General features: G+C 36.4%; 1 protein-coding gene across 18 annotated transcripts in view; it reads right to left on the bottom strand.

Moving 5' to 3' along the window:
* LOC141404843 (uncharacterized) overlaps positions 1 to 16,119 on the bottom strand; it is a 64,185-nt gene that overhangs the window by 18,747 nt on the left and 29,319 nt on the right. Inside the window, exon 1 of one of the 18 annotated variants that reach the window (XM_073988607.1) lies at positions 145 to 669. The exons of the other annotated variants lie outside the window; for them this stretch is intronic. The gene's annotated coding sequence lies outside the window, so the exon portion shown is untranslated. Of the gene's footprint in view, positions 1 to 144; positions 670 to 16,119 lie in introns of those variants that run through there. 18 annotated transcript variants of the gene reach the window in all.

Genomic DNA, 16,119 nt, shown 5'->3' with positions numbered 1-16,119 from the left:
AACAAAGACTCTCCAACCCACAAACAAAGGTTAAGGGTACAAGGGCTGACTGTCGCACACTGCCGAATGACCGGTGTACGGTGCACCACAACATGTAAGGTTTCATTCTTAGTTACGATTTGCGATTTCAATATTTCTGCTTACCTTACAGAGAACACCTTGAAGCACGAACGTACGAACGAATGCCACCAAAAACCCACTGCTTTGCAAACGGATTTAATGAGCATCCCACCATGTAGAGTATCGAACAATCACAAGATAATTCATGTGGGAGCCCATCGAAGACGACACAAGTCACTCTTAATTACGAGATGCATCCAAATGCATTCAAGCTGAACTACACAAAACGTACAAAACGTTCGCAAAAGTATAACCGAAAATACACAACAACAATAACAAATAAAACAAAACGAAACGAAAACAACCGAGTAGAAGAAATATGAACGCCACAGGCCCAATCGCCAGTATCGATTTCAATGCTTGAATGGTTAGACGAACGGATGGATGACTGGAGATGGATGAATATCCAACTGTGAACCCACAAAATGACACAATGACACAAACGTCCAAAATTGAATGTTGTTGGTTGCTTAATGTCCACCGGAATACATTTGCGTGCCGGGTAGCAGTGTGGACGACCAGATTCGATTCGATTGCAAACCGGTACTAACCTTAGCTGATTAACTTCAATGCATTCCATGCATGGCCCGGCAATGTTGTGTCACTTTTTTGTTTGTTTTATTTGCCTCTCTTTGGCATGCTTCATTTTATTGTTTTTGTTTTGTTTGGATTGGTGATATATTGCTAGTGTAAAGATTTTTTTTTGGTAAAGGAAGAGCGAGCTATTGTAGTATACCTCACTAGGGGTTGTAACATATAAAAGCCCATAACACTTATTTCTCTTCAGTGACAAAAATATGCAATTTTAAGAGAAAAGACGAGACTGCGTGACACCGCACATCACAAGGAAATTATACCGAAAATTCTCTACCCTTATTTGGGGGAGAATGTCGAGAAGAAGTAAAAAAAATCGAACAAACTTCTTTTATAAAAACAACACAAGTGCAAAGATACACAACACAGCTTTGGACAAGTAACACGGAACTTCGGCTGCAGTGTGTGTGTTTGTGTAAATATAGGTCCCAACGGCCAATGAATTAGGGCGTATAATGGCTCACTGACACTTATTTCCATATAAATAAAATATTAAACGGTGTCAAAGAGTGGTAAATAATAATGTCAGATTGCTTTGCTTTAATTGCTCTCTCTCGTTTTCCTTTTTGTAATACAAATATGCGAAAGAGATAGTCATTGGATTTTAGTTGAAAGAAGGATTATAAACAAAAATAATGGGGTAAAACCAAAGTTATTCTGGGTGTGGATGAAATATCTGGAGCATGAATACAGATTATTTCTTGTTGAAAGTAAATGATTTTCCAAGAATATCGATGATGATTTTTAATGAGGAGTTTTTTCTTCTTGTAACGTTTTAAAAATTATAATTTAAATTATAATTCAACTGAATAACAAATACTTGTCTTGTTTTGAATTTGATACCGAAGTCACTAAATTTAGGATGAGGGTCACACTTGGGGCGCAGGTGAGAGATAAAACAGAATGTTTGGAAATTTAGAAGGATATAAAAGCTGCTAAAAGGAACGGGTGACGTTCGGTTCGTTAACTTTGGAGTGTAGATTATTTTCGGAGCGCAGCGGTGAGATAAGGTTGGCTCTTTAGGAATTCGCAGTGAAATGCTACGTATGGTACAAAAAGCTACTAACAATTGTGTCCTTTATATAAACGCGTGGAGCTAGAATTCGGAAATTTGGAACGAGACTCGTTGATGGAGTGTAAGATATATTTAACTAAAGTTGTAGAATATTCGACCTATAAATGTACAAAAAGTACTATAATAATTATATAATTGTTCCACAGACATCTAATACGGGACAAGGGAGACTTCTCTCATACCAATGAGTGGTGTCTCCAAAGACACCACTTGTAGAGAAGTTTTACATGGCTGAAATACTCAGGAAATGTCGCCAACATTACTGAGGGGTATTTTGCCACCGTTGAAATTTTTGATGTTGCCTGGCCGGGGAATCGAACCCACGACCTTTAGTGTGGAAGGCGGGTGGCATACCATTGCACAAAGTGCTAAATAGTATTAAATTAGGTACAACTTGTTATTTTTTAACGAATAGACTTCTGAATTTTCCTATTTGGAAGAGGAGGTTTTGGAAACTAATATTCATATTATGAGAAGTATTAAATGGTATTAAATTTGGTAGTGGGTGTAGGTATCGTACTAGGGTCACGGTTGGTGTGTAGGCTGAGATATAGATGAGGTTTTGGAAATACGTTCTATAGGTGAAGGTATTAGGGTACTGGTGGTGTATACGGTTGAGATAAAAAGGTCGTTTTGGAAATTGGAACTATAAGCAGACGAAAAATAGGTCAGAATTCGTTAATTAGAAATGTGGACCACTCTTTTTGTGTAGAGTTGAGATACAAAAGTCGCTTTGGAAAGCGTACAATATGTGTATGAAACGTCGTATAGCAGTATATTTGGTATTAAGTTGAGATAAGGAGGTTGCTTTGGAAAAAATAACTAAAGGCGTACGAAACTACTAAATGGTTCTAAATTTTGTACAGTTTGGTATTGGATGGAGCTAAAAATTGATATTATGATCGCTATTGGTATATAGGTTTGAGATGAGGGGTTTTCAACTATAAGCGTACGAATATTCCTTTATTCATTCCACTTAGGATCATAAGGGTATCTGCTAGTCATTCCATTTAATTTTATCATGAAAAAATATTTTACATCATTATAAGACAGGTGTTCGTTTTTAGCGTTCTCCGCTATGTATTGTCGGAGGTTTTAACAAGAGTGTGGCCCACCAAACTCCACTTTCATTTCATTAGTTGTTTGCCAATGTGTAGTCCGTTTGACTTCTTCCAGAGTTCTTTGTTCGATATTGTATTAGGCCAGAATATTCGTAGGAATTTATTTAGTTGCGTATACATTTTCTGAATTCACAAGAATTTTGTTTTGACGCAAGAAGATCTACATGTTTCATTCATATGACCAAAATGGTTTTAGCCAGCTTAAAATTGGCATAGTCCAAAGTAGCAGAAGTATTCCATAACCTCTACGTTAGCTATATTAAATTTCCGGGTGATGCTGCTGTTTATTTTAAAGGATTTACTTTAGGACGTTGACTTCTAAGCCGATGAGTTTGCAGAGAACTATATATAAACTAATTGATTTTACTTTGCATGTCCTATGTCTGTGGATATTGGCATATATCGTCTGAAAAGTCTTTGTTAAAATTGATTGGACGACGTTTCATCAAAACATTAAAAATACCTAACGATGCGCCTGAACGCACTTTAAATGGAAGGTGCTTACACCTGGGAAGTTCTTGCGGATTGTGAAAGAAACAAAAAAATCGCCGGAGGGATCGCGGTCAGAGGTCACATTTGTAGGGTTTTTTAGGTTTTAAGGATTTTGAATGGAAACCGCTAGTTCTAGCGAAATGGGATTAGAGATAATGTTGTAGGAGTGAAAATTATCTACAAGATTGACCTCAATGATATTTTCGTAGGTCGAGGGTATAAACACTTTCATACGAAATGTGTTTTAGACAATTTTGAGTCGATTGAGCAATGTCCGTCCGTCTGTCTGTCTGGCTGGAGCGCACGATAACTCTCGAAAGGATGTATTCACTGCCCCCCATACGACGGTGTAAGTTTCAGTAGGGGCAAGTCCATACTTCCTCAGAAAATAGCATGAACGTTGCAAAAAAACCCCTATGAAACTGTGTGAGGTGGTTGGAGCGTACGAACGTACGAACGGATCTGCCGCTTCGGTCCAAAATGTGGCCTTCGTAATATTTTGTGCAAACTTAGTTTAAGTTCGAAGATAAGCTATATCGGTCCACTCCTTCAGGTACCTCCCCCACAAAAGTTAAAAAATTTTCGGAAAAATTGTTCGTACGGTAACCCTTGAAGGGAGTGACCGATTTGATCCATACATTACATAATAATTGTTCCACAAACATCCCAGGCGGGACAGGGGAGACTTCTCTCATATCAATGAGTGCACCCGGATTCATATTAGCTCAATGATATGGGACCTACTGTTTATCGCCGAGTCCGAACGGCGTGTCTTACGACACCACTTTATAGAGAAGTTGTACAAGGCTGAAATACTCAGAAAATGTCGCCAACATTACTGAGGGGTATTTTGCCACCGTTGAAAAGTGTTTGATGTTGACTGGCCGGGGAATCGAACCCACGACTTTCAGCGTGCAAGGCGGGTGTGCATACCATTGCACCACGGTGGCACCCACCCATACATTACACATCCTAATATATCTACCAGATATAGATCAGGTTCAAATATAGACTATATTTGTCTACTCTTTCCGGTACCTCCCACACAAAATTTCGGATAAGTTCACTTTAAGACCTGATATCGAATCTCCTCCGCAAATTTTGATCTTTAATCCTAATCAACATTTTTGTCTGTTCAAACGCCCAAAATTTTTAAAAACCCCCTAAATACATACATATGAGGGTATATCTCTGTTGGCAAAGCCGACTGATACTTTTACTTGTTGAGATATAGAAGTTCATATTGGGACTGTATCGCCTCTTTATTAATCAATGTCATGCACGGTGCGGCTTTGACGGCGATTTTTTTAGAAATCCCATCGACTATTTTTTTATTTTTCTCATCTATGTACATTGTAGTTTCACAATCACCAACAACTTCGCAGGTGTTAGTTCATTTTATATAAAGTTAGTTCAGACACGCCGTTACCTATACAGCTCCTTCTCATTATTGCTCTTGAGGGAATATTTTAAAAACTGTATATTGTAGGGCGCTATTGTGATCAAAAACCTCTGTGTATACTGTATGAGGTCTAACATTACTACTTCAAGAAATTATCAATTTAATAAAGTTTTATTCCATTGCACGACGCGCCTTACATTGACAGATATGCACATTAGCGTTATTACGTTTTTGAAATTTTTGCAAATCTCAAATATATAACCGTTCTTATAAACAATCAAATTCTAATCTTATTGCATGCTATAAAACAATTCAATTGTTTTCTAAAAAATCTTCAATGAATTATTTCAAAATACTCCTTTGCTTTCACATGTATCTTCCATGATAGGGTTCCCTCCCGTACAATCAAAACTGGCCACATGCAAAGTAAAACAAAACAAAAAAAAAAAACATTATGAAAACTTTGTAAGTACAACTTTCGAATGTAAATGTAACGTGTTTTATTACGTACGTAAAACAACACTTGTTAATAATTAAGTGTGAAACTTTTCCATGGAAATTGTTTTCTAAGCAACACTTTCATGGTAATAGAACTGGACTTAATTACGAAACGTAACAATGAAAGCTCAACTTAAAACAACAATAAAAGCAATAAAACATAGAGTCTAAGCTATTGCTGTCAATGGACCATAATTCTCCATCAGAGGCTCTGAATTCAATATCTAACAATACAAGCGCAAAAAATATATTCATAAATAATTTAGAATTTGTTCAGCAATGATTGTGTGGTGGTGGTATCATTTTTTGGTATCTCCTCTATCTTTTCTTTTTTTGTTTTGTTTTGGCGTTGGCATTGTTGCTGTGTTCTGTTGCGGTTCTTTTGAAAACAATTAAATTGCCTTTTAGCGCAAACAGTGAAAAGTAGAACAATGATATCAAATGAAAGAAAACACTGGTTTTCCATTCAAATGGAAATCGCGCTCGATGTTCACAAATACTAATGCCTATGCATAGCTATGCAGTATGCATGATGCATGCATGCAGTCACTCATTCACTCAATCACCAATCGAGTGATGGTGGATGGTTGTTAGTTTGTGGTCGGTTGGTTGGTTGCTCAGACGCATTTCTTCAAATGCAACAACAGCCAGATCCACTCGACGAAATTCACAGAGTAAGCGAAACAAATGTTTATCCAATGGACAAATTAAGGCCTCAAGAAAGACTAAAAGAAAATAAATGAAAGTACGGCATAGACACGAGCAGTCAAATACTTGAACAAACTGACTGCACTCATGCGCATTGAGGTACAATATTCACGCTCGTATCTCATATGTCACCGACGACTTCATACTACCTACCGCTCGTTCATATGGGAATTCATTTTTGCTTGGCTAGCTTGATTGTTTGCTTGTTTTGCGGCTAGTTGATCTGCGATGGGGTTACTTGTCCAATTTATGGCTTGTACTTGACTTTCACGCGCTCACCATTTCTCGGTGTCACATTGAGTTTTGGTCGATCACCCTTTTCACCATAATTTGTTATTAGGAATAGTTGTTGTTGTTGTTGTTTTTTTTCAAAAAGAATCTTAATGGGGAAGTGTTTGTCGCCGTTTTTTTCTTTGGCACACACACAAACACATATATTTGGATTTAAATTGAAAGCGAAAAAATCGATGTACGGTTCATGGACAAAATGTGGGTCATGAGGTTTAGTTGCCTTTTATGATCGTATTCAAATCTTAACAACGAACCGAAATGCCACATGCCATGTCAGGCATGATGGTCTTGAGTAAGTACATCATATGAATTTGATGGAGTACCATGTGGCTGGGTTACATAGTACATACAAATGTATCTTTCTATCATTCATTCATTGGATTGTTCGTTGGTTTTGTTCATTTCTTGCTTCGTATTCGACGTAACGGTGGCAAAGCATGCAAGTAACCAACCAAACCAACCAGCAAAAGGCCGAAGATCAATTAAAATTGAAAAACGTTGTCACTGCCTCACATATCGCATAGAGAATAGTTTGCAGTGGGCTGCTGATACAATCTTAATACGACAGCCGTATGATAAGTGTGACTAAGCGTGTTGTAGTTAGTTAAATCATGCGTATTACATATCGACATTGCAATTAATTGGGGTTTACTCCAATTCCAAAAAAAATTGATTTGTAAACTATTTCCTCATTTCAGTTTTTTGTGCAACTGGAAATTGTGACACTATACTGTTCAAACAATGCCATTGCATATCAATATCACAAAAAAAAAAAAAACTATGAATTCCAGACATTTAACTCTTAACATAGATTCAGAGACATAATGGACACACCCATTCTTATGATTTACTTTTTTTTTTTGTAAATCATATAACGAATGCATGGCAAAAGAGAATTTGTTCCAATTCATATATCCGCATTTTAAAATTTGTACCATTTAAATGATTAATATGTAAATTGGAGCTGACATTCACACCTCGCAAAATCGAACATTTAAAATGTGAGTCAATTTTGAGATTAAAAAAAGCTTTTGTCTCAATATAATAGGATTAGAGGAATTAAGTGGAACAAAGTTTCAGCTGTATCACTTTCAAATGGTTTAATAAACTACACACTTGGCTGGGTATAGAAATTCCTATACGCCCTATAAGTAGCACGTAGCATAAATATAAGCCCAGTAGGATTCCGATAATTCACAATGGTAAAAAACCAATCTTTTTTAGATTGTATAAGGACACAGATGCAATAGCAAAGAACAATAAACATTTGGACATATAGAACATTATTGAAGAAGATCATATTCAACTTTGTAGGCGAGGCTAGAGTCACAGCTATGTAAAAGACAGTCTTGTATAACAAGACTCAGCATTTATGCTAACGAGGGTATATACACTTTCATACGGGCAAAATGTGCCTAATCGAAATAATGGTTTTAGACCCCAAGTATGTTTGGATGAAATGTGTTTCAGACAATTTGGAGTCGATTGAGCAATGTCCGTCCGTCTGTCTGGCTGGCTGGAGCGCACGATAACTCTCGAACGGATGAACCGATTCGGTTCAAATTTTGGCCAAACTTAGTTTAAGTTCGAAGATGGAATATATCGGTCCACTCCTTCGGGTACCTCCCATACAAAATTTCGGAAAAGTTCAGTTTAGGACCATTTCTCGAACCGCTTTGGTTTTTGTTTTAGCAACTTGTATTCACTGCCCTCCATACGACGGTACAAGTTTCATTAGGGGTAAGTCCATACTACCTGAGAAAATAGCATGAAAGTTGCAAAAAACCCTTATGACACCGTGTGAGGTGGTTGGAGCGCAAGATAACTCAAGAACGGATCTGTCGATTCGGTCCAACATTTGGCCTTAGTATTATTTTGTCCAAACATAGTTTAAGTTCGAAGACCAGCCATATCGGTCTACTCCTTCAGGTACTCCCCCACAAAAGTTCAAAAATGTTCGGAAAAATTGTTCGTACGGTAACTCTTAAAGGGAGTGGCCGACTTAGTCCATACTTTACACATCGTAATATATCCACTAGACATGGATCAGGTTCAAATATGGACTATATTTGTCCACTCCATCCGGTACCTCCCACACAAAATTTCGGATAAGTTCACTTTAATACCTGATATCGAATCACGTTGATTTTTGTTGAAGCATTCGCTGCCTCAATTACGATGGTAAAAGTTTTTTTCAGGGGCAAGTCCACACTTCTTGAGCAAACAGCCCGAAGGGTGTAAAAACCTCATAGGCACCATATGTAGTGGCTGGAGATCCACTTCCATAACGGTCAATGTCGATCCATTCCTTTTAGTAACTCCTCCGCAAAACGTTTGATCTTAATCCTAATCAACATTTTTGTCGGTTCAAACGCCCAACATTTTTAAAGCCCCCTTAATACATACGTTTTTTGGGAAAAAAATGTTTCAATGTACACAGGCTGAGCGTATATCTCTGTCGGCAGAGCCGGCTGATACTTTTTTACTTGTTTTCTCAAGTCTTAACAAAAATCGGAAGAAACCCATTACAAAAAATATCGTTCTAATATCTATAAAAAGGATTTAATTGTATTGTAAGAAACTTCAGCCGAGTATATCTGCAAACAAAACTCAAGGAAATTATTAGGATCTGTGGCAGGATCCGAAATTATAGATTTTCCTGCCTTAACATTTGCTAAATAATGCTATACATTCCACCTTAGGCCTCAATATATTGAAATAAGTAAACAAGTACCAGTTGGATTTGTCGATGGAGTTATACCTTCGGTCTATGTTAATTAAGACTTTTATCTATGAACAGATAGAATACCGGGTATATAGTCGAAATCCTTTTCCCAAAAATTAAGTATTATGGTGTTTTAAGAATGTTGTGTCCTGTTTTTGGACGTAAAAACTACCCGACAAAAATATAGAAAATATAGCTAAAAAAATTGAATCAAAGCGCATAACTGTTGAATTTTGCGAAGCAGGAACCAGAAGGAATAGACCGACATACTTCATTGTAGAATTGGATCTTATTTTGGGAGTGATTCCTTTCGATAGTAATCGGCCCACCAATTTGCTTTAAACAGTAACACAAGGAGTACCTTCGGCGAAAATTTCAAAGTAATACTCCAACAGCCATTAAATTACTTTTAACCAAAAATATTGAAATTTATTGAAGGCGTGTGTTGCCTTCTTGGGACTTGATTTGCAAGATATTTAGCAATGTAAAAAATTTCGGACAAATCGGATACTCAATTCGTAAGTTATGGTAGTCATCATCAGTTTTATTATATCTGTTGTACGGTTATTTGAGGGAGTATGAATTTGTCCCCTAAATTATAGCGTCGCAATAGTACAATTTTAACTGCAGTTTTTCGAAAAATTTTAAAATTTTGTGTGGTAGGTACCCAAAGGAGTTGACTGGTATAGTCCATATTCGAAATTGATCTGAGTTTCGACTTTTACTACTACGTCCTTCGAGAAATATCTTGAGAACCATTTAAAAAATTTTAACTTTCGTTCGCTCCGCCCCAGCCACAAAAACAAATAGACGGACGGACAGGGCTAAGTAGTCCCCAAATTGTCTGAATCTAATTTCTTCTAAATTTGAGGCACATATTTATACCCTCAGCATTTATGCTAACGAGGGTATATACACTTTCATACGGGCAAAATGTGCATCATCGAAATAATGGTTTTAGACCCCAAGTATGTTTGGACGAAATTTGTTTTAGACAATTTGGAGTCGATTGAGCAATGTCCGTCTGTCTGTTTGTCTGGCTGACTGGAGCGCACGATAACTCTCGAACGGATCAACCGATTCAGTCCAAAATTTGGCTTTCGCAATATTTCGTCCAAACTTAGTTTAAGTACGAAGATGGGTTATATCGGTCCACTCCTTTCGGTAACTCCCCCACAAAAGTTTGAAAATGTTCGGAAAGTTTCTGCGCCCGATTACTCTTGAAGGGAGTAACCAATTTGGTCCATACTTTGCACATCGTGAAATTTCTACTAGACTTAGATGAGGTTCCAATATGGACTCAATCGGTTCACTCCTTCGGGTACCTCCCACACAAAATTTCGGAGAAGTTCAGTTTAGGACCTGTTCTTGAATCGCTTCGTTTTTTGTTGTAGCAGGTTGTATTCACTTCCCCCCATACGACGGTACAAGTTTCATCAGGGGCAGGTCCATACTTCCTGCGAAAATAGCCTCAAAGGTACAAAAACCCCTGTGTGTAGTTGTTGAAGCTCAAGATAACTCTCGAAAGGATCTGCCGATTCGGTCCGTAATTTGGCCTTCGTAATATTTTGTGAAAATATCGTTTAAGTTCAAAGATAAGTCATTTCGGTCTACTCCTTCAGGTACCTCCCCCACAAAAGTTAAAAATGTTCGTAAAAATTGTGTGCACTATAACTCTTGAAGGGAGTGACCGATTTGGTCCATACATTACACATCATACTCGTACTAATATATCTACCAGATATAGATCATGTCCGAATATGGACTGTATATGTCCACTCCTCCTCTCACACAAAATTTCGGATAAATTCACTTTAATACCTGCTCTCGAATCACTTTGATTTTTGTTGAAGCAACTTGCATTCGCTGTCACCATTACGGCGGTAAAATCTTTATCAGGGGCAAGTCCATACATCTTGAGAAAACAGCCCGAAAAGTGTAAAAATCCCTATAGCACCATATGTAGTGGCTAGAGCGCATGGCAACTCTCGAAGCTTTGAGCTTTTATCCTAGTCCATATTTTTGTCGGGAAGTTCATACGCCCAAAATTTTGAAACCCCCCCTAAATACATACGTTTTTTCGAGAAAAAAGTATTTTAATTCACACAGGCTGAGGGTATATCTCTGTGGGCAAAGCCGACTGATACTTTTTTACTTGTTATCATATCAAAGTGTTTATACCCTCTTCAGCATAAAGGCTAAAGAAAAACAAAATAGTTATAAATGACGATCCGTCTGTCAGACTGGCGCCCGCAATACTCTGGAACGGAGTTACCGATTCAGTCCACTCACTCGCATAAACATATTCAGCTTTATTGGCGAGACTACAAAATTTTAGTGTAGAAGAATTACAGCAACGTAAAGGTGTTTTTCTCTAAGGACCTACAAATCATAATTTGTAAAAACTTATTTGAACAGTTTTGAGAAGGTAATATCGGTATATGTTGTCGGTAATGTTGGCGATATTTCCTGAGTTTTTCAGCCATGTAAAATATCTCTACAAGTGGTATCGTGAGACACTCCGCTTTGACTAGGCGATAAACAGTAGGTCCCAAATCATTGAGCTAATATGAATCGGGGTGCACTCATTGATATGAGAGAAGTTTCCCTTGTCCCGTCTGGGATGTTTGTGAAACATTATATATTAGAATTCGCCTCAGTGTATTTCAAATTTGACAAATACTCATTTTGCAAATTTATTTATTGCCATAAACCACATTAGCACACACAAACATTTTGAGGAAAGTTTCCGCTTTACTACAGTTAACAGTTTACACGGGGTTTTGGTATTACTTTCGCTTTCATTTTCAGAATTAAGTTTCATAGTTTTAGAAAAATAATGTACAAAATACGTGAAATAAATAATAAACATCTCCCTTATTGTTGCCATTAATCATATTTATGCTGGTTTATTTTTAGCAGTATGAACATTGGTCTGGTTTGTAGCTTGGGTGGTCTATAATTCCATCTGGACAACAACGCCCTGACAAATTGAACTTCCTATAAAGCTTAGACACAAGATACAATTTTGAAGTCCAGTGTCCTTTAGATGAATGCTCAATATATGTAGGTATAGCAAGTATTTTCGTATATATTTTCTAAATAAGGGTAGCGAACATTAAACACTGTAATTAATCATTATTTATACATTATCTTTCGCCCATAAATACTTTCTTTTGCTACAAAATATTAATAAACTTTATTTAAAAAATATTTCCTGTTAGAAATCTGCAGTAGAAGGGCCAACCAACACCACTTAATTTCAAGTACTATCGATTTTCCTCTTTCGACACATTCAAGTGCTACAAGGTGGTGCCAAATATAGCAGTAGCTTGAAACGTGTTCAATTCTAGTTTGAAGTTTAGTTTGATAACGCCGTTTAATTGCATTGCATGCACATGCACGACTGTTGGTTATTTTTGGTCTTTGTCTGAAAGCACTTAGCAGCTTAGTTTGGCTGCATATCACAGCATTATTAATTATTCAAAATAGACGCATGACCTCATAATATAATTTACGTCTTTCAGAGTGTGACCAAACACAACTCCAATGCATTTCCATTTTTTAGAGGAAACATTCTACTTTATTTGGATAAAACAAGTCTTTTTTAGTCTATTTGTTATCAATGGCACTCAGATGGAATAGCCCCCAAAGAATGGCCACCCATAAAACAACAACAAAAGAAAAAAACAATAAATTAGTATGCCCATTTAGTTTGTTCGATTTGAGAACAAGTTTTTGTTTTTGTTACCCATATCGCATTTCCCTGTTAATGGAAACAACAAATATTTAAGATATGAAATACTCAAAAATATGTCACATCAACGCTTTGAATTTTAATTTCTTCCCTTATTTGTCGGATAAGAATTTTTTGAAATGTTTGTGATTTGCCTACTACACCACAAATGGTGTTACAAACAGCAATTGGCATGACCCAATTTCATCACTTAACGCTCCATTCGTGCGTTTAATAAAGGCTAAGATGCAAGTCAATTGGCAATCGATGGTGACAAATCATCGGATGCTTGTTAAACATTCAAAAGCCACATTCACACCATAACGTCAAACAGTCGACGAGATGAGTTGCATAGCTTTATAATAATCATATATCCATCGAAATACCTTTCGACGAGGAGCAGAGTTTGTTGACAACAATACCACCGACACTCACATGGAGCCATCTTTGACAAATGACAAATTCACATGAATATGATACGTTTTCTATTGTTAACCGACTGCTGTTGCAGATTGAAAGGGATGGTTTGTTGGTAGGTTGGAAAAGGAGGTGGTTTTACTGTGGAGTTGAGTTTGTACTAAGTTGCAATTACATGGGTCTTGGTTAACCAAATTGAATTTACAGTGATTTCATGGAAAATAAACAGATGAAAAAAGAAGACGAAGAAGAAGAAGTAGAAAAAGAACTAATGAAAAAGGTAACGTGATACTCTGTTTTGAAATTAAATGTATTAGATTGCCTTACTCTTAATTAGGTATGTGAGACGAATGCCTGATTTAGCTTAATTTTTGAGAATCTATTTTTTTAGATAAACAATAATAAAACCAAAAAGGTTTTTGTATTTTAAGTTATAGAAGAGACATGAGTAACATTTTTTGTATCTATTCCATGAAGATGCACCGACTGCCTGTCCCAAGCTGTAGTGAGAAGGCGCCATGAATAAAAATTGTTGGTATGTATCTCCAAAGGTAAAAGACTAGAGGATGTCAGGAAATTTTAACAACATACTTGCAGATATTCCACACGGAGCGAAGCAAAAACTATTTCAACAAGCGTTTTTGTAGACTTAGAAACATCTTTCAAAACTTAAATAAAACGAAAAAAGGGTGTTTAAGAATTTCTTTAGTATAATTATAAAATTGTAATTGGGGACCCACAAGTAGAAAAACTTTTGAAACGAGCTAAGACCAGCAGTGCGATTTTCTAACTCATTTTTTGAGTTATTCTGTCGCCACTAGAAGTTGAAAAATAAGCTAAAAAGATGTCTATTTTTGGGAAATTTGAGGTGGTTTTTTCAATTTCAAAACACTTCATATTTTAAATATAAACTCAGCATTTATGCGAACGAGGGTATACAGTGCCCGAAATAAACATAGGTTACATGTAAATTTCTATTTTTTTCGTAATTCCGATGACTTTTATAGGATTTTATAATTTTGTATTATGGAGTTGGACACTCCTTATGATATCAATATATCAATTATTTGATTTTGCGACAAAATAAAAATTTGTAAAATTTTAAGATTTTTCCCTTATTTTTGGTGCGAAATAATGATAGGTTCAGGGTAATTATTGGGGATTTACAGGTATAAATTTAAGGAAAACTTTTTACAAATCGTTGTTTTTTTAGATCGCCGATGTCCAACGAGTAATTTAGTTTAGATGTTGTCGGCGAATTATTTTCAAAATTCAGATTTGTTCAACACTTTAAAGCAGTTTTTAAGGAACAAATTTTTAACGTGGGAGAAGAGGTGAATCTGTTGTTGTCAGAGGCAAGGATCCTTTAAGATTGCATGAAAAGAGTATCAATCAAAAAACTAAATCCAGTTTTTTAAAAAGTTTCATAAATTGGGCGCAAATTTCAACGTCAAAAAAGTCTGGAGGGTTCTCCAACGCCACTTTTACGGCAAGAATCGCTTATTTTTCCCATTTATTGCAGTTAAAATAATTTTGCATCTCAAAACAACAGTCAACTTCATCTTCAGGTATCGAAAATGCGATGTAAACAAACGTTAGGAAGCTCGAATACACCAAGGAAGAATACAAAAATTGCCAAGTAAAACTGCAACCGAGCCCAAAAAAGAAAACCGCCAGATTTCGACTAAAAATTCTGTGAACTCTCATGCAAAATGGCTAGGATGGATTTTTTCTATTACTCAAACAATTTACCATCCATTTTTCATAAGCATTTTTACCTAAACCTACGTCTGTTCTTTTTCAGGCTCGATTGCTGTTTTCCTTAGCAATTTTTGTATTCTTCCTAGGTCGATTCGAGCTTACTAACGTTTGTTTACATCGCATTTTCGATACCGGAAGATCACGTTGACTGTTGTTTTGAGATTCAAAATTATTTTAACTCCAATAAATGGGAAAAATAAGCGATTCTTGCCGTCAAAGTGGTGTTGGAGAACCCTCCAGACTTTTTTGACGTTCAAATTTTGCGCCCAATTTATGAAACTTTTTAAAAAATTGGATTTAGTTGTTTGATTGTTACTCTTTTCATGCAATTTGAAATGATGCCTCTGACAACTACAGATTCGCCTCCTCTCCCACGTTAAAAATTTGTTTCTTGAAAACTGCTTTAAATCAGCATTTTGAAAATAATTCGGAGACAATTTCTAAACTAAATTACTCGTTGGACATCGGCGATCTAAAAAAACAACGATTTGTAAAAAGTTTTCCTCAAATTTATACGTGTAAATCCGCAAAAATTGCCCTGAACCTATCATTATTTCGCACCTAAAATAAGGAAAAAAATTTTTAAATTTTTATTTTGTCGCAAAATCAAATAACTCATATATTGACATCATGGGGAATGCCCAACTCCAAAATACAAAATTATAAAATCCTATAAATGTCATCTGAATTATGAAAAAAATACAAATTTACATGTGAACCTATGTTTATTTCGGGCACTGTATACACTTTCATACGGGCAAAATGTGCCTCATCGAAATAATGGTTTTAGACCCCAAGTATGTTTGGACGAAATGTGTTTCAAACAATTTGGAGTCGATTGAGCACTGTCCGTCCGTCTGTACGTCCGGCGATAACTCTCGAATGGATCAACCAATGCGATCCAAAATGTGGCTTTCGTAATATTTTGTCCAAACTTAGGTTAAGTTCGAAGATGGGTTATATCGGTCCACTCCTTCCGGTACCTCCCTCACAAAAGTTCGGAAATGTTCGGAAAATTTGTACGTACGATAACTCTTGAAGGGAGTAACCGATTTGGTCCATACTTTACAAATCGTGAAATGTGTACAAGACTTGAATGAGGTTCCAATATGGACTCAACCGGTCCACTGCTTCGGGTACCTCCCACACAAAATTTGGGTTAAGTTCAGTTTAGGACCT

This window comes from Musca autumnalis, unplaced genomic scaffold, assembly GCF_047663935.1.
Source record: "Musca autumnalis isolate F117 unplaced genomic scaffold, ASM4766393v1 scaffold_5, whole genome shotgun sequence".
NCBI lineage: Eukaryota > Metazoa > Arthropoda > Insecta > Diptera > Muscidae > Musca > Musca autumnalis.
Note: the sequence above shows the minus strand (reverse complement) of the source record. Positions and strands in the feature narration are given on the sequence as shown.